This window comes from Podarcis gaigeae (genome assembly GCF_964106915.1).
Source record: "Podarcis gaigeae genome assembly, chromosome: 16".
NCBI classification, from domain to species: Eukaryota; Metazoa; Chordata; class Lepidosauria; order Squamata; family Lacertidae; genus Podarcis; species Podarcis gaigeae.
The window spans coordinates 215370-234713 of record NC_139693.1 but is presented as its reverse complement, the minus strand read 5'-3'; positions in this window follow the sequence as shown (position 1 = coordinate 234713).

Here is a 19344-nt window from a genome sequence, read left to right as displayed (position 1 = left end):
GCCACCAGGGGAAGCTGCAGGACCAGCCTCAGTTGCATCGTTCTGCAGGCCAAGTGGGGATCCTCTGCATCAAAGGCAGGGCTGGTTGCTTGTGGCCTCCATGGGCGAGAAGGTGAGTGTGTGTGAAAGAGATGCAGGCACAGCTTCCAAGTGAGCCTGGAGCTGGGGCTGACTTCAAAACAAAGCCCACCTCTCCATTCAGTTGGGGAAGGGGAGGAATGTGCTGTGGCCCACCAGCGCTGGGAGAGACGAAAGCTTTTAAAGGTGAAATATGGCCTCTGTCTTGGGATTGAGAGTGAGAGCCCAGCCCGTGGGCCTCTTGTGATGAATCTGTCGCTCGGGGCTCGTTCAGATTTGCTCTTTGTGTGGCCTCCCCACCTCCTCTCTCTTTCTTCCTTTAAAAATACTTCTCGCCTGTCTTAATGCAAATCAGAGAAGGAGAGGAGGAGGAGCCAGTTTCTCAGAATGAGTGTTCAGACCCCTGGGCTCTCACTTGTGGGGTGCCTCAGGGTTCTGTCCTCTCCCCCATGCTTTTCAATATTTACATGCAGCCGCTGGGAGAGATCATCAGGGGGTTTGGGCTGGGTGTTCATCAGTATGCAGATGGCACCCAGCTCTACCTCTCCTTTAAATCAGAACCAGTGAAGGCGGTGAAGGTCCTGTGTGAGTGTCTGGAGGTGGTTGGAGGATGGATGGCGGCTAACAGATTGAGGTTGAATCCTGACAAGACAGAAGTACTGTTTCTGGGGGACAGGAGGCGGGCGGGTGTGGGGGACTCCCTGGTCCTGAATGGGGTAACTGTGCCCCTGAAGGACCAGGTGCGCAGCCTGGGAGTCATTTTGGACTCACAGCTGTCCATGGAGGCACAGGTCAAATCTGTATCCAGGGCAGCTGTTTACCAGCTCCATCTGGTACATACGCCGAGACCCTATCTGCCTGCGGACTGTCTCGCCAGAGTGGTGCATGCTCTGGTTATCTCCCGCTTGGACTACTGCACTGCGCTCTACGTGGGGCCACCTTTGAAGGTGACTCAGAAAGTACAACTAATCCAGAATGCGGCAGCTAGACTGGTGACTGGGAGCGGCCGCCGAGACCATATAACACCAGTCTTGAAAGACCTACATTGGCTCCCAGTATGTTTCCGAGCACAATTCAAAGTGTTGGTGCTGACCTTTAAAGCCCTAAACGGCCTCGGTCCAGTATATCTGAAGGAGCGTCTCCTCCCCCATCGTTCTGCCCGGACACCGAGGGCCTTCTGGCGGTTCCCTCACTGCGAGAAGCGAAGCTACAGGGAACCAGGCAGAGGGCCTTCTCGGTAGTGGCGCCCACCCTGTGGAACGCCCTTCCAGCAGATGTCAAAGCGATAAACAACTACCTGACATTCAGAAGACATCTGAAGGCAGCCCTGTTCAGGGAAGTTTTTAACGTGTGATATTTTACTGTATTTTTGGTTTTTATGGAAGGCGCCCAGAGTGGCTGGGGAGGCCCAGCCAGATGGGCGGGGTATAAATAATAAATTATTATTATTATTATCATCAGAAGCCGGCTGCTGGATCAGGCCAGTGACCAGCATCCTGTCCTCACAGGGGCCAGATGCTCCCAAGAACCTAGGGGTGGAGATAGACTGCCTCTGGACCTGGAGGTTCTCTAAGAACAAGAGAAAAGCCTGCCTGTTGGGTTGGCCAAATGGCCCATCAGCCCAGCATCCTCTCCTCACAGTGGCCAACCAGATGCCTGAGGGACTTGAGCGCAAAGGCAACTCCCCCCTCCTGTGGTTTTCAGAAACTTATTCAGAAAGATTGCCGCCTCCCACGGTGCAGGCAAGTCGCCTGCGATGGCCCTCTCCATGAATTCTTCCTAATCCACTTTGGTCCCAAAATTTCAGTTTCCTCATCCTTTTCAATCCGGGGGTGTCTTTTGCTGCGCTTGCCCCGGTGTGGCGTGTTTATACCATTTAGCTATTTATAACTTTGTCATAACACGAAGCTCTCCCCTCTGCTTTTGCTCGGCTCTCTGTGTTTCGATAATTAAGGAATGGCCGTCGGAGGAATGGGCCTGGTTGTATTTTCTTCCACTGCCTCCCTTTATACATAAATAACCTGTCAGCTCTGACAGGGCTGCTCTGGCCCACAGACCAGCCGCAACCCCCACCCTCTCGCTCCCAGGCTCGCCAAGACGGGCCCCGATTCTGAAGGAGCCTGGGGCAAACTTCGAGAGAGGAGGGTCGAGCAAGGCCCCTACACACAGGGATGAAGAAATGGGTCCACGGCAGTTAAGCTGCGTCTGTCTGTCGGTCTGTCTGTCTGTCTGTCTACCTATCTATCTATCTATCTATCTATCTATCTGGCTTGACTGCACAGGGAAGCCTGTTGTCTTTGTTCACTGGAGGAAAGACCAAAGCTCAGGGGTAGAGCACCTGCTTGGCCTGTAGAAGGTCTCCGGTTCAATCCAGAGCGGGGGAAGAGTCCTGCTATCTAAAGCACCAGAGAGACACTGCCAAGGGGTTTGGGCAGTACCAAGCGAGATGGTTTGAGCTGCGGTGAGCAGCTCCCCACTCCTGCCTTTAATTCAGAACCATGAGGACTAGCACCCTGCTTTATTTTCAGTGGAAGAGCATCTGCTTTGCGTAAAGGGAGGTCGTAGGGTCAGTCCCTGCTGGCGTTTCCAGGTAATGGCAGCCATGTCGCCTTTTCTGAACCCCTGGAGAGCCGGCATGGGCAACGTATAGCCAAGCAGACCCAGGGGGCCTGGCTCTCCATGGGGCACCTGCCAGTCTGGATGTGCAGGACGGCCCTGGTTTCTCATGCAGGATCCCGTGGTGGGGCCTCGTCCCTAAGCTCCTCTGCTTGGGGTGGCGACCAGGGGTTGGCCTTCCAGGATTCCAGTGGCCCCCCAGGATGTTTGGGGGCAAGAGGCTGGGTCTGGCACCCAAACTTTGTGACACGTCACATGAATTTGGGAGAGACTGGGCTGCAGGCCTCACACCTCCGATGTGCCGTTTCCCATGCTGCTCCAGGGACGGGATGATGATGATAATTTATTATTTATACCCCGCCCATCTGGCTGGGCTTCCCCAGCCACTCTGGGCGGCATCCAACAAAATATTAAAATACCGTAATACATCAAACATTAAAAGCTTCCCTAAACAGGGCTGCCTTCAGAAGTCTGGTAGTAGTTGTTCTCTTTGACATCTGCTGGGAGGGCGTTCCACAGGGCGGGCGCCACCACCGAGAAGGCCCTCTGCCTGGTTCACAGTAACTTCACTTCTCGCAGTGAGGGAACCGCCAGAAGGCCCTCAGCACTGGACCTCGGTGTCCGGGCTGAACGATGGGGGTGCAGACGCTCCTTCAGGTATACTGGGCCGAGGCCATTTAGGGCTTTAAAGGTCAACACCAGCACTTTGAATTGTGCTTGGAAACGTCCTGGGAGCCAGTGTAGGTCTTTCAAGACTGGTGTTATGTGGTCTCGACGGCCACACCCAGTCACCAGTCTAGCTGCCGCATTCTGGAATAGTTGTAGTTTTTGGGTCACCTTCAAAGGTGTGTGACGTGGAGAATCTTGGAGCCTGAGAAGAGCCTGCTGGATCAGGCCAGGGGCCCATCTAGCCCAGCTTCCCAGGAGCCAGCCAGGTGCTCCCAAGGGAAACTGGAGCAGGATCAGAGCACAAGAGCAAGACGCTCCTCTCCTGCAGTTTCCCGCAAGGGGGATTCAGAAGCGTCATTGCTGCCTCCAGCTGAGGGCGCAGAGCATGGGCCTCATGGCTAGGGGCCAGCAGTAGCTTCTCCCTCGGTTTGTTGCAGCGAGGCCCCCCTCCAGTGGAGCCGGACCCTCACCCAAGGAAGGACAGAGGTTTGGGGAGGGGAGTCCCCCAGGGGGCCTCATTATTTTCTTGTTCTCCTTCCTCTCTGGACTGTGGGCTTTTTGTACTGACAGCAGCAAGGCTGTCCCTTTGCCTTGAAAGCAATGTCTGCAGGCTGCAGCCTGGCCATGGGCTAAAGGGCCCCCAATTCTCTCTCTCTCTCTCACGCCCTGGGATGGTTGAGGCAGGGCGGGTGGGAGTACTCGGGTTTTTTGGAAAAAGAGACATGTTTTAAGAATTTCCTGGCAAGGCGCTTTGCTGACTCAGGGCTTCCTCATCAGCACCTCATTTGTTCCAAAGCAATAATGGGATGACACGGCTGAACCCTGGTACCTAATAAATACGCGGAGCAGGGACTGCTGGGCGGGGGGCGAGGAAGGGGAAACCTTGTGCAGTGTTTGGAGGAAAGGAGAGGGAGGGGAGGCAGGATGGAAGTTTGCAAAATGGTGCACTGCATGGATAAAGAAATGATATCCCACCCTGCCTTCCATAACATAAGAACTGGTATTGGAAGGATTATGACAAATAAAAGGAATGACTTCTTCCTGCAGCGTAGAGTTAACTTGTGGAACTCCCTGCCACAGGATGGCTTCCAAAGAGCATGAGCTGTGCTGGCTGCTGGGAGCTGCAGGTCAGCCTGGTCAGAGGGGGCTGTGTGGGCCGGCTCTGCTGTCTGGCAAAGGGCCCTTGTAGCCCTGTAGGAGAGGCCCCTGCTTTGCAAGCCGAAGGGCCCAGGTGCAGCCCCCGCCAGCAGCCCCTGCAGGTAGGGCTGGGAGAGAGAGCCCAGGAGGGCTGCTGCCGGTCAGTGCAAGCAATGCAGAGCTGGGTGACCAATGATCCGACTCGGTATGAGGCAGCATCCTGGCGCAGAGTCTGGATCAAACAGTCACAAAGAAAAGACCACAAGCCTTTAGAGGAAGGGAAACACACAACATCTGGAGTTGGTACTTTTGCTGTGTATCCTTCATTGCAGAAGGTTGGACTAGATCAGGCATCCCCAAACTCGGCCCTCCAGATGTTTTTGGAACTACAACTCCCATCATCCCTAGCTAACAGAACTAGTGGTCAGGGATGATGGGAATTGTAGTCCCAAAACACCTGGAGGAGCGGGTTTGGGGATGCCTGGACTAGATGACCCTACAATTCCCGGATAAGTGATCAAGCCCTCCTGGCAGCAGGGGAAAGGCTGTTTTAATAGTTGGTTGCAGTTCTGTAGACTCTTGCTAAGCTTTCTGGTGTGATTCAAAAGGTTTTCTCCTGCCGTCTCCCAAGTCAACACAAAATCCTGCCTTCCCATCAGGGCAAAATGCCATCTTTGCTGAAGCCATTCATTTGAGCTGTTGGGGGTTTAAGAAGAATGCCATGTCACGATGCTTAATATTTCTGCATCTGTCAGCAAGTCTGCACTAAATCTGTGTGCCGAGCACAGAGCAGTCTGCAAGTTGCCCAGAAATCTCTGTCTGGTGGGTTTAAATGCCCAGGGAAGCTTCTTGCGTTCCTTCAGAACCTTGAGGACTAGAATCCTACTTGCTTCGGTGGCTCAAGGGAACAGGGCCTTCTTGGCATGCAGAAGGCCCCAGCATCTCCCGGTGGGGCTGGGAATGCTCCCTGCCTGAATCGCTGGCGAGCCCTTGCTGCCAGTCAGTGCAGACAGTGCTGGCCTGGCAGCTGCAGAGGCCGCCTTTTGCCCTCGCTCCCCGTGAGTCTCCCAGGCCCCTTTGCCAAAGGGATCCGTCTCGCCCTCTTGTGTGTGTTCGTTGGGGGCGGTTAAAGGCAAAGAAGAAACGAGGGTAACGACTTCCTCCCTCGTTACTGAAACGGGAAGTCGTTAAAACAACTGAAGAAATACTCCAGAGCATAAAAATGATGTATGGGCATGCCATGGCCAGGCACAAATCTCGCTCTCGCTCTCGCTCTCGCTCTCTCCCGCCTGCACCCCTGGGCCCAATCCTGCTTTTTGCCATGGCTGCGAATCCAGAGCATGGCATGCATGGCCCATCCAGGGCCCCCTCCTCTTTACACAGTGACCAGATGCCCCAGATAGACTGCCTCTGGACCTGAAGGTTCCACCAGAACAGGAGAGCTCACTGGATCAGGCCAGAGGGGGCCCTTCTAGTCCTGCGTCCTGTTCTTACGTCGGCCACCCAGATCCCTCTGTTGGGAAGCCCCCCAGCCAGATTCGAACCCAAGAGCCACTCTCCCCCCACCTGCTGTTCAGAAGCATTTCCTATCGTCCAATAGCTCCACAAAGTCTGCAAGCCTTGGGTTGGTTAACATCCTGGGGCCTTTAAAATGGGGGTTGGGGGGTGTTGATTTTGCTTTATTAGTTATTTTGTGTTCCCATTTTGCATTTCTGTGTTGTGAACTATTCTGCAATCTTTGAATGAAGGGCAGGATACACATTGAAGAAGTAAATAAAACACGTCCTCATTTGTGCTTGTTCCCCCAGCATCTGATAGGCTGCCCCTGGGGCTGGAGGCTCCACTGAGCGGTCAAGCCTAGTGGCGTCTCCTGAAGCCCATTTCCCTGCCCACACCATGGGGAAGGTGGCCAGCGGGGCCTCTCTTCAACACCCATTTCCGCCCCCGGGAATTGTCTTGAGGGCGCCTGGTGGAGTCTGTGGCAGCCGAGAGCCAGGCAGACTTAGCTCCATGCCCGTTCCTTCCTGGGCTGGGTCAGCAGCAGGTCAGAACCGGCCAGCAGGCGGCTTATCAGCCAGACGAGAAAGAGAGGGAGACCCTGGGGAGCTGGCAGGGCTGGGTGCTCAGTGAAGGAAGCTACTGCCCACAGGCTGCACTTTGGATGGGCTTGGAAACCCGGGGAGACGCAGGATCACCCCTGCATCTTGGGGGGGGTGGATTTCCCTTGGGGGCACCTGGATGGCACTGTGGGAACAAGAGGCTGGGCTAGATGTCACCCCTCTGGCCACCTTTTTATGTTCTCATAGAACCTCCAGGTCCAGAGGCAGTCTATCTGATTCCTGAGCCACAGGAGGGGAGAGGTGTCCTGCTTGCCAGTTTCTCACTGGGCATCTGTGAGAACAGGACTGGGTGGGTCCCCTTCGGCAAGCTCCCAGGATGTTATCCTGCTCCCCTGCACCTGAGGTGCTCAGGCCTGCCTGCCTGCCTGCCCGTGGGAACTTGCCCCCTTCTGCAAGGACCACACAGAGCACCGTGCCTTGACTCTGCTGGCCAGACGGTGCAAAGGAGGCCCTGTAATTATGCCCCCCCCCTCTCCCCCTGTTTACAGAGATAAGTGGAAAGAGACTGATGGTGTAAATGAATACCAGCTGCAAACCTCACAGCTCAGCTCTTCCTCTCCCTCCCGCAGCCTCCACCCCACCAACCCCCCATTTTTGGAAGCCCTCCCCACTTTGCCCTTATTTATTTGCAGGGCCAGGGGTGGGGGCTCTTGCCCCACCCTCCCTCCCTCCCTCCCTGCGGTGGCTGAGACAATAGGCAGGGAAGCCAAGAACAACGGAGGCAGGCGGCATTTTCACATCTCAATGTTTGCCTGGATTAGGCTGTCCTGGAAACCTCAGGACTCTCCCTGCGCATCCCATAATATCTCTGCCTGGCTGGAAAGGTGTCCTTGAGCCTCTTGTCTGCTTGGAGGGAAGGCAGAGGTGAACGCAGGTGAACTTTGCATCCCTGGCCCTGCCCACTTTGCATCCCTGGCCCCGCCAGCAATGCCCGGGGTGTGTGCTGCATGTGTGAACATGGAGCAAGCACAGATTGGTTTATTCCAGTTACAGACCACCTGTTCCTCCTCCGAGGAGCTCAGGGGGCCTTACAACAACCCTGTGAGGTAGGAGGCCCTGAGAGAGGCAGCGACCGGCCCCGGCAGCCGCACCCAGCCAGCTTTGTGATTGAGCCACAACACAGCACTATCTTCCTGGCCTGCATACACGCCAGACATTGAAAGCAGAGCTCGGGGCGGTGGGGGACGTAACCAGGGTGATTTAGCTGTGATCCCTGCGGGTTGGGCTAGATGACCCCCAGGGTTCCTCCCAACTTGGGGTTACCAGGCGTCCCCGTTACCTGGCGACAGTCCCTGGATTTGCGAATAAGTCCCCGGACAAATTCCGTCCCCGGATTTCATCGAATGTCCCCGGGAAACGCGGCGGTGGCAGCAGTCTGAGCAGCCTGGAGCAGGTGGCTCTGGCTGGCGTCAGGAGCTGCTGGGAAGTCCCCATATGATGGTGGTGCAGGGGCTCCAAGACGCAGCTTCCGGGCTGCCTCCACCTTCCCTGACCCCAGCAACTATCAGAGCTTGCGTGCAAGCAGGAGGGGCAGGGATCTCTCAGTTAGGCAAGGGATCCCCTTGCCCTCCTGCTTGCACGCAAGTAGGAATGGGGTTGGGGCTGCTCTGATGGGAAGGGAGGCATCGCGCTGCCTGAGCCTGGGCCCTCCTTCTCCGCCTTCCATGCCTGATGCTTCCCCACCACCACCACTGAAGAACCAACAACTCAGGGGCTGCCCAGCCTCATGGAGAAAGGAGATAGAAGACGCGGAGGAAGAGGAAACATGGCGGTTGAGGTCAAGGTGGTGGCCGCCCCTCTGCCACCGCCATCGCTGCAGCATCAACATCCCTGAACGTGTAGTAATTGATTGATTGATTGATTGATTGATTAAAGTGTTCCTGGAGTCATTGAAAAAAATCTGGTAACCTTATAACTACTTTGGCGATCACTCGTAGCTGAGTAAGATTATCTTTGATAAACACTGTGGATAAAAAAAGCTCAAGAGATCCAGCACTTAGCCGACTCTCATGATGCAGAGAGTTTCTTTAAAGCCACCAAGACCATCTTCTATGGGCCAATAAATCGTGGCCTATGTGCTTCCCAACTATGATTCTATGAACACACCCCGTTCCTGGTGCTATAGTTTGCAGCACCCTTAAGCTACAGTTCCCGGGTTCTTTTTGGTGCATGCTTTAAACCTGCTCTAAGCACCTGGTGCGGGGGAGTGCTCAGCCACGCTCCATCCAGCCAAGTGAGAGCATTTTTTATTTTTATTTTACCAGGGGCGGGTTGTCTTCCTGCTCGCCTAACGTGAAGCAGGTGCCCTCTGCTCTGGGGGTCTGAAGACAAGGCTCCTCCGTCCTTTGTGTAACTTAAGACCTTTCTGCCTTGCGAGAGCATCCCGCCTCCCCTGCAAGTACAAAGAGGAGGAATGTCTTGCGAGGAGGAGGAGGAGGAGGAGGAGGCGATGGGGGCAGGACCCCTTTCCTGAGATTTAGGAAGCCATTAAATCTGAAGGGACAAAGGGGAGGGGAGGGGGGGTCAGCTTTTGTGTCTGGCCCAGATTTGGAGGCAATTAAACCTCGGGCTTTGCGGTCCTGGTTATATAAATGGCCAGTCGTTAAATCTGTGTTTTTTTCTAAATGCCTCTGGAAATTGGAACCAGGAGCCCCTTTCTAATGAGGCTCAGGGATTGGGGGGGGAGGCTGCCCCCCCCCATGACCCTTGCCTTTCTTCACCAGAATCACCCAGAGCTGGGAGGGGTCAGCCCCTGGCTCCCTGTGGCTGGGCGGGGAGGGGCCTTCCATGGGGGACCAAACGTGTGTCCAGGCTCCCAGTCCCCCCATTTTTTTAAAATGACCGTCATGCTTGGAAGGGAACAGTTTAAACTGTGGAACTCCCTTCCCCAGGAATCCCTTTAAGAGAGGAGGAGGAGGAGGGCTTTCAAGGGATAGTAGCTAGTCTAGGAGCTAGCAGATGGCTCTTGGTTTCGAATCCTGCTCTCGGGTTTTCCCTTGGGGTGTGCCATTGTGAGAACAGGAGGCTGAGCCACGTGGGTCCAGCCAGACTTTCCTCATGTCCTTATGGAACCTCCAGGTCTAGAAGCAGTCTATATGGATTCCTAGGATCTTTGGGGCATTTGCTCCCTGTGAGAAGATGCTGGGCCGCCTTTGGCCAGATCCAGCAGAGGGGCTCTTCTTAAGTGTTTTCATGCTTAAGCACCGCTCTCCGGGAATACAGGAAGTGGCCTTACACTGAGCCAGACGATTGGTCCACCTAGCTCAGTACTGCCTGCACTGACCGGCAGCAACATTGACAGCAGTCCCCTGACTCAGAAGAAGGCAGCTCTCTCCAGCCCTGTTTAAACCTCATCTTTTTCTTTTCTTTTCATTTTTTAGAACAAGAACCCTGCTTTAGCTTTTGGGGAAGCCCGTGTCTCAGCCCAGAAGGCCCCGGACTCAGTCCCCGCTGGCAGCATCTCCAGGCAGGGCCGGGAGAGGCCCTGGGGAGCCGCTGCCGGTTGGTGTGAGCAGCACTGAGCTCTGTGTGGGAATAAGGCAGCTTCTCGCGTGGCTCTGCTTTGCTGACTGTGCTGGATGCAGCCCAGCTTGGAGGAGTGGGGAGGCCATTCCCCTGCCCCACTGCTCTGCTCTTGCCCTAGACAGGCCCCCTTCTAGCCCGCCTGCTGTGTTCTCTGCCCATCTGCGCCTCATTTCCCTTCCTGGAGCAAAGAGCTCGGAGCAGACCAGCTGCCACTTGGTGGCCATCCAGGAAAACGTGATGCGGCAGCCGAGGGACAGGCCATGGGGCTGCGCAGGCACACCCCTCGCTTCCTGGCCCCTCTTGGCTGGGACACTTGCCTGAATGCTGAAGGTCCTGCCCCTGCAGCCAGAACCACGAGGGCTGCAGTCTTACTTCAGGGGCAGAGTGTCTGTTTTGTATGTAGCAGGTCCCAGGTTCGGATGCTGGCATCTCCAGGTACCGCTGGCAGAGACTCCCCGTCGGAGACCCTGGGGAGTCGCTGCCTGTCCGTGTCCGCATTCCCGAGCTCTGTGGGCTGGTGGCCTGACTGCTTAGGGACAGCCTCCTGCGCTCCTCTGCCTCCAGGCACAGGGAATTCTCTGGCTGTGATTGCTGCATTGCAGGGGGTTGGTCTGGATGGCCCTCGGGTCCCTTTCAGTTCTTCAAACTTATGATTCAGCCCCAGATGTGGAGATGTGTTATGCTGCCAGCTGTCCGGACTGAACTGTGGAGTTTTCATTTAAAAAATGAAATAGAATCAGTTCTTCCAAGTCCAAGGGGCGCATCACAGAGCTTGGCTCTGGCAGACCCCAGGCATGGCTGCCTTGGGCAACTTGGAGAGTCCTCTTCCTTCCAGGGCTTTACCCTCCTGGCTCGGTTCCTCTCTGCAGCCGCAAGTTATAACAGCAGAGGAGCTGCTGGGTCAGCTGCCAAGGGGCCCACCTGGTCCAGCATCCTCACAGTGGCCAAATGCCCCAAAGGGCCTAGGAATCAAGATAGGCTGCCTCTGGAGCTGGAGGCTCCATCAGCACATAAGAAGAGCCTGGCTGCGGCTGGGTCAGGCCAAGGGGCCACATCTAGCCTAGTAGCTGACCAGATGCCCCAACGGAAAACCAGCCAGCAGGATCCGAGGACAAGAGCCCGCTCCCTTCCTGTAGTTTCCAGCAAGTAATAGGCAGGAGCCATGGAGGGAGAGAATATAGCAGTCATGGCCTCGGTCCAGTATACCTGAAGGAGAGTCTCCACCCCCATCGTTCTGCCCGGACGCTGAGGTCCAGCGCCGAGGGCCTTCTGGCGGTTCCCTCATTGCGAGAAGCAAAGCTACAGGGAACCAGGCTGAGGGCCTTCTCGGTAGTGGCACCCGCCCTGTGGAACGCCCTTCCAGCAGATGTCAAAGCGATAAATAACTACCTGACATTCAGAAGACATCTTAAGGCAGCCCTGTTCAGGGAAGTTTTTAACGTGTGATATTTTACTGTATTTTTGGTTTCTATGGAAGCCGCCCAGAGTGGCTGGGGAGGCCCAGCCAGATGGGCGGGGTATGTATAAATAATAATAATAATAATAATAATAATAATAATAATAATTAGGCTGCTGGTCAGTGACAGCCCTCTCCTCCTCCAGGAATTAGTCCTATCTTCTTTTTAAGCCAAGTCTGTGGCCACTCCTGATTCCTGTGGCAGTGAGTTCCACAGTTTAACTCTTTGCCAGGTGAATAAGGGCTTTTTTTAAATCTACCCTGAATCTTCCAGCCTCCTCCTTTCCTGGATGGTCACAAGTTCTAGCATTGAGAGAGAGGGAGGACAAAAATGATCCGCCCGCTGTCCTCATGACACGCGTGATTTTATAAACTTCTGTGAAGGCCCCCCCGTGAGACGGAAGACGGAGCAAGCTTGTTTTCTGCTCCGGGGGGGGGGGAGTGCCCAAATTCATGGATTCAGACGACAAGGAAGGAGATTCCGACTGAACACTAGGAAGAGCATTCTGACAGGCAGAGCTGCTCGACTGAGGAACGGACTCCTTCGGAAAGGGGTGGCCTCTCCGTCCCGGGAGGTTTGTAAGCAGAGGTTGGGTGGCCCTCTGTCAGGGGTGATTTAGCTGTTAGCCCTGCATCGCAGGGGGTCAGACTAGATGGTCCTTGGTGGCGCCTTTCAACCTTACAGTTCTAGGATTCTAAGCTAAAAAGCCCAAGTCTGGCTGGAGAGATGAGGACTGTGGAGTTTTTTCCCCTGGGATTTAATTTGCAGCGCGTTGTGTGAGCCGGTTCACACGGGCGCCCAGCCACCGCAGCCCCTCGGAAAGGGGACCTGGCGTTGACTCTGGGGCACAGAGAGCCCCCCCTCGCCGCCCCTCGCGTCTCCTCCTTCCTTTTCCGAAGCGCAGCTCAGGCTAATTGAAATAATCTGTTGCTGTTGCCGCCTTGTCAGGCAGACCCTGAGAAAAGGGCCTGGAGCTATTTTAATAATCGCATGAAGATGTGAAAGCTCACCCACCTCCGAGGGGCCGGGAGGCGTCCGGCCTCCTCCCTGCGCCGCGCTGCCCGCCCCTTCCCTTCGGGGTCCCCTCCACCTTTCCCAGGGCGGCTCTTGATCTGATTAGGGCAGATGTTTGCCGGCCAGCAAGACGCCCCCCCTCCAAGGGTGCAGGAGCCGTGGCTCTGCGACGTTAATTAATTTAGTTCTGCCTGCAAAGATATCGGGTTTGTTTGCGCAGACATTGGAAGGTTCCCTGGTCTGGAGTCTCCTGCTGTCTCTGAGCCATTTCGGTCCAGGCAAGGAACAAAGCGTTGCAAACAGGGGGCAACGTGGACCAGCCGGCGTCCACTCGGTGCCCTCCGCGTCCCCAAAGCACATCAAGAGAGCCGAACGGCTCAGTCAGGCCAAAAGGGACCTTCTAATCCAGACCCCTATTCTCATGCCAGGAGGAATCTAGATGGACGCCTCTGGACCTGGAGGCTCCATAAGAACATCAAGCCAGTGGGAGATCTGCTGGATCAGGCCAAAGGATCCTGTCCTCACAGGGAGCAAGCAGATGCCCCACAGGATCTGAGTGCAAGAGCAGCACACCTCCCCGCTTGCAATTCCCAACAACTGACAATGGAGGGAGGACAAAGCCCTTGTGGCTTGAAGTAATCATATTTTTTTCTGATCCACTGTGGGTTTGTCTCATTAGGGCAAGGGCTGCAGCTGAGTCCTAGAGCACCTGCTGGGCATGCAGAAGGCTCCAGGTTCAAGTCCTGGCATCTCCTGGCATGGCAAGCAATATTCCCTGCTGGTCAGTGTGGACAATACTGAACCAGATTGACCAAGTCTCTGGCTTGGGAGAAGGTGCCTCCTCTTGCCTCTGCACTTCGAACCCATTTGCACCCGACATCCTGCGATGCCTGCAAGCCAGCTGTCAGCACTGCAGCTATCCCGTGGACTCAGACAAAGAGCTCCCTGCTGGGACATCCTCCACATGCAGCCAGGCATGGATGGAGCCTTTGGCGGCTCTCCCTCTGCTCCCTCCGGCTCTTGGCTGCGAGAGAGTGAGAAATCACACCAGACCTGGTTGCTTGTGGGGCTGAGGATGCAAGAGCCCAGAAGACGTGGCCTCTGCCCTTCTCAGACATGGCCTCCGCTGTGAGCCAGAGGGCAGGAGGCGGGTTTGCTCCATCTGCGGAGTCACTCACATGCCCAGATGTGGGCTAGACCAGATGTGCCCAAGCTTCCTCAAAGAACAGCCGGTGACTAAGCCCCATTGTAAGGGGTTGGACCAGATGACAAAAGAGGAGCCTTCTGGATGAGGCCAATGGCCCATCTAGTCCAGCCTCCTGCTCCCACAGTGGCCAAATACCCCACAGAACCTAGGAATCCAGATAGACTACCTCTGGACCTGGAGGTTCCACCAGGACGTCAGAGGAGCCCCAAAGGGGGCCCATTTAGTCTGGCATCCTGTTCTCACAGTGGCCAAGCACCCAGCAGCCCCTGAGAACAGCAAGCAGGATTTGAGCACACAAGAGCCGTCTCCCCTCCTGCAAGTGCTATTTTGGAGCACTGCTGCCTCCAACTGTGGGCTGTCTGGTCCAATTCTAAGGTCCTGCGTTCCTGACTCTCTGGGCTGGAAGTGGGAAGGTGTGCAGGAGAATCCAGAAGCAAAGTGCCCATCTGCCCAGACCCAGGTCCCGCCCCCCCCAGCCCAAAGCAGCTGTTTCCGGAGTGGTGGAAAATAGCTGATCTGGACCAGCTTGGGACCAGATGAAATGCCTTTCCTGCTCTCAACCATGTGCCTGCGAAAAGACCTCTTTGCTCGCTCTCTCCATCAGGGCATCTGAAGATCAGCGCCAGGAACGCTCCGCTCTGGAATCAGGGGACGGATGGCTCTCCTAAGCCCCACTGCCACTCACACTCCCCCCCCCCAAAAAAAAAAACTTCCAGGGGAGACGAATGAGATGCAGAGCCATGGGGAGGGTGGGAAAATGAGGGAAGAAAGGAAAGAATTTGCAATTTTGCAAAAAGCAACTCTTGGACCCAAACAAAGGAAAGAGAGAATTTTTTCCATATGTGTCTGGATGTTCCCTCCCCTCGTGGTGGGACAACCCCCCCCCCCGTCTCTCTGTCCCATTCTCTGAGCAGGCAGGAGGGAGGGAGGGGGAGAGCCAAGGCAGCAGGTCAAGAGAGGGACTCTGAGGGCCCAAAGCCCGCCAGCCAGGCTCTCTCAGCTGGGACTGGGAGCCTCTCCAGAGCCAGGAAAATGGGCACCAGGGGGCATAGAATAGGAGAACTGAAAGGCCCCCCAAAAGGCCATGTAGTCCAACCCCCGCAATGCAGGAACCACCATGAAAGAAGCCCTGAGAGGGGGGCCCCGGAGTCAGGAAGGAGAGTCCATCACCTCCCTGCTGCCACACAACCCTCAGCATCAGAAAGCTCTCCCTGGCGTCTGGCCAGAATCTCCTTTCTTGATGTGTGAATGCAATGGTTCAGATCCCCCCCCCCTTTCCAGAGCAGCAGAAGACAAACCGGCTCCATCTTCCAGAGGCACTTGTTCTGTCCCCCCCCCCCCCCCGTGAAAAGGCTGGCCCTGCCCCAGGCACAGCCCCACTAGGTGGAGGGCTCTGTTTTCAAGAACTAGCAGACCCCCTTGTGCAGGAGATATGCCCCAATGGGGGGCAGTAGTTAGGTCCGCACTGGGACCTGGGGGGTTGAAACGAATGTGGGTTCTTGGGGGACACGACTGCCCCCCTGTGGCCGCTGCCCACCTCTCCTTCTGCACCCATCCTGTTGCAGTGCATTCCGCTGGCTGCATCCCGGCTTAGCGCTGGCCTAATGCAGCCTGCATCTGTTACCGGGGAGCCTGGGGACACGGACCCCCCTCCCAGCTTGCGATGCCCAAGAACTGCCATTTAGTGGCATCTTGACAGTGGAGGGGGAACAGGGCCTCAGGAGCAGAAACTGAGCCCGGCAGCAAGAGGCCACCTAGCCCAACTTCTTGTCCTCACAGGGGCCAAATGCCCCAAAGAACCTAGGAGTCGAGATAGACTGCCTCTGGACCTGGAGGTTCTGCAGGAACATAGGTGAAGCCTGGGCTGCTGGACCAGACCACCAGCCCATCTCGCCCAGTGTCCCAGTGTCCTCTTCTCACTGGCCAACCAGGTGCCCCTAATGGAAACTCGCAATCAGGACTTGAGCACGACAGCAGCTCTCCCCCTGGGATTCAGGAGCAGCGCTGCCTCCCACCTGTGCAAGTATTCATTAGTTGATTTACTGCCTTTATATCCCACGTTTACCTCCAAGGAGCTCAAGGTGGCCGGCATAGTTCTCCCATTTTATCCTCACATCAGCCCTGTGGGGGAGGCCAGGCCGAGTGAAGGAAGTGACTGGTCCAAGGGCACCCAAGGAGCTTCATGGCCAAGCAGGGATTTGAACCCTGGTCTCTGCACTCTAACCATTAGGCCACACTGGCCACATGTCTCGGCCGCCCTGGCTGGAAACCCTTGTGCAGGGAATTGGGGGAGCAGAGCCGGCACCTCAAGGCAGCGAAAGGTCTTGGCACGTACAGTGGCCCCCTCCCTCTTCCTTCCCTGTGGATAAAGGTCTTGCCCCCCGTCTTCCTCCCCCTGCTGCCCCTACCCTCCTCTCCCATGCCCCCCACTTTAACAGTGCCTCCCCCCCCACCAGCTCAGAGCCCCTTCAAGGCCAGCTTCCCCAACTGGAATCGATTAGGGTGATGAAGTCAGTTTGTGCACACACATAATTGTTTGCACATTGAAGGTCTGGAGTGCTTAATGCGCAGGCCAACACACACACAGCGCGATTTTGGCTGTTCCAGGAGGAATGGATGCTCTGACACCTCCATGGCAGATTTCAGGAGGAACCGCCTTAAGATCCGGCATGCTGTGTCCTAATCGTCCAGGCGTGTGGGAGGAGGGCAGGGCAGGGCCCTCTGCACGTGCTCTGGGGGGCTGCTTCTTGTGACTCCATGAGCCCTGCCTGCCGTGGATGAAAGAGCCTGTCTGGAGCTGGATCCGGCCAGGGGGAGCCTATCCAGCCCAGCATCCTCCTCTCGCAATGCCTAGCCAGATGCTCCAAAGGGAGCACCACAAGCAGGGCGCCCAGGGCAGTATCGCTCTCCTCTCCTGTGGTCTCCTGCCACTGGTATTATTCAGAGGCAATTGCTGTCTCTGATGGTGGAGGCAGAATATAGCCCTTGTGGCTAATAGGCGCAGACAGCCTTCTCCTTCCCCGTGAATTTGCCTAAGCCCCTTCAAAACCACCCAAGTTGGTGGTCCTTCTGCCTCTTGTGGGAGCAGAGTCCGGAGTTCAGCTCTGCACCGAGTGAAGAAGGACTTCTCCATAATTGCTGGGACCACACTGGTGAGGGCAAGTGGAGCCTGGTGCGCGCGCTCTCTCTCTGTTTGTCTCCCTCTCTGTCTCCTTCCCTCTCTCTCCCTCTCTCCCCCCCAACCACCCATCTCTGGGTTTTCTTCCTGAGCTGTCAGCTTCCATTAATTAAAAGGAGAGAGTTTTCTGCAGCTGTTGCGGGACGGAGGAATCCCTGGCGCAGGAAGCGTGCTGGAGCGTGCAGCTGTAGGAGAGTGGCGGGGAAGGGAGCCACCTGGTCACAGCGACTGCAGGATTGGGGCCAAGGGAGGCTGAGGCAGCTGAGGGCAGGGTCAGGCCCCAGGGTCCAGAAGGCCCCAGGGTCAGGCCCCAGGGTCCAGGGTCAGGCCCCAGGGTCAGGCCCCAGGGTCTGCTTAGGAAGAGGCTGCCTGAGAGAAGTTTACAAAATGATGTGCGTCACGGAGAAAGCGGACGGAAAAAGCTTTCCTCCCTCTCCCCTAAGAACTCCTTGGCATTCAATGAAGCTGAATGTTGGAAGATTCAGGACAGAAAGTCCTTCTTCATGAAATGCAAGTTAAACTGGGGAACTCCCTGCCACAGGAGGCGGTGATGCCCACCAACCTGGATGGCTTTAAAGGAGGGTGGGGCAAATTCATGGAGGAGGAGAGGGCCATGGGGGGGCATCTAGCCAGGATGGCCATGCTCTGCCCTCTAGAGTGGGCTGGACTAGATGACCCACAGGGTCCCTTCCACAGTGGACAGGGTGTCAAATCTCTGGTTTGGCCATAGAGATCCCTGGGGGTGGCCTTGGGCCAGTCGCTCCCTCTCAGCCTCGCAGGGTTGTTGTGAGGCTGATATGGAGAGGCAGAGCCCCAGTTAGGCCACACGGAACTGGTGGATTATACCTATAATATTTTGCAGCAGGCGAAGACTACTTCTTGCATGGAAAGCCCAAATTCCCTGCAAGCAGAAATCTAGCACATCAAAGAGAAATTTTCTAGCCTGGTGCACTCCTTGGTGTACTAGCTCTTTTGCCTTTTTGGGCTCCCATAAAGTTTTTGCCGTGTTTTATAGTAATATTTATAGGAGGTTACATCCAGTGGTGGCATAGTGGTTCGTGGGTCAGGCCAGGACCTGGGGAGATCACAGGGGGTGCCAGTAATATGAGTCCCCCCCCCCGCACCGCCACACGTGACCCCTCCCTGTCTGCCCCCTGCCCCCCCCCCCCCGCAGACATCCATCCATCCTCTGCTTTCTACAGCTATGAGTGAGAGGCAGTGCTGTAGGTAAGGTCATGTCAGCACCGTTCTGGTATAAATCCCTTTCCTCCGGGAATCAGGATTTGAATGTGTGTGTGTGTGTGTGTGTGTGTGTGTGTGTAAAATCTCCACTCCAGGCCAAAAAAGAACCGACTTCCAAATATCTCAGCCCAGAAAGCCTGGGGAGAGGAGATTGCAGAGCGGAGCAGAGGGGAGGGGAGAAGGAATAAATGTGGAAAGAGAAATTAACCTTGAGTCCCTCCCAAAGCATTATTAAAAACTGCAAAGGCCTGCAAGAAGGCAGCCTGGAGTTGAAGGAATTCTTCAGAGTCGACAAATAATGGCTTTTATTGTCATTATTAAAGGCGCTCCCAGACTCTGGGACTCCAGCAGACGTAAATGGTGACGGTCACACCCCCACCCCAAAGCTCCTCCTGGATTTCTTCATCGTTCTTTATCTTTGTCTGTGCCCCCCTTTAAATTAAACCCCATAAATAGTTATCAGGTACTGTGTGAAGATGCAAACTCCAGATCTGCAGAAGGCCCTTCTTTCTGCCCATGGATCATGAGGTGGTGCTGAGCGATGCTTTGGGGGGCTCACGGGCCCCATAGTGGCCAGCCTCTAGGGTGGTGGATCTCAGTGCCCTCCCAATGCCAACATGCCCAAAGGGCAGAGCACCCCAGTTCAGTCCTCCAGCCAGGGAACATCTCAGGAAAGTGTTGTCTGCTTCATGCCCCACAGGGAATGTGCTCTCTCTCTCTCTCTCTCTCTCTCTCTCTCTCTCTCTCTCTCTCTCTGAGACCTGGAGAGCCCCCTGCCAATCAGTGTTGAGAAAGTGGAGCTAAACGGACTGGTGAGGCTGGCTTTTGTTTGTTTTGTTACATTTCTACATCATTTGATCATTTGAAAAGAGCAACTCAAAGCAGTTTGCAGGGGAAACAAGAAAATAAGAAAAAAATTGCAATACTTTAAAATGCACAAAAAGTTAAGATACCAAACACTAAAATGCAAATCGACTTTCTATGCATCTGGATAGGCCTGTCTTAACAATGTTTTGGGTGAAGATGCTGCCACACTAAATGACTGGCTTCTCGCAAATGCAGAAGGAGTCTTGCATGGCACCTGCAGGAGTGATGGAAGCT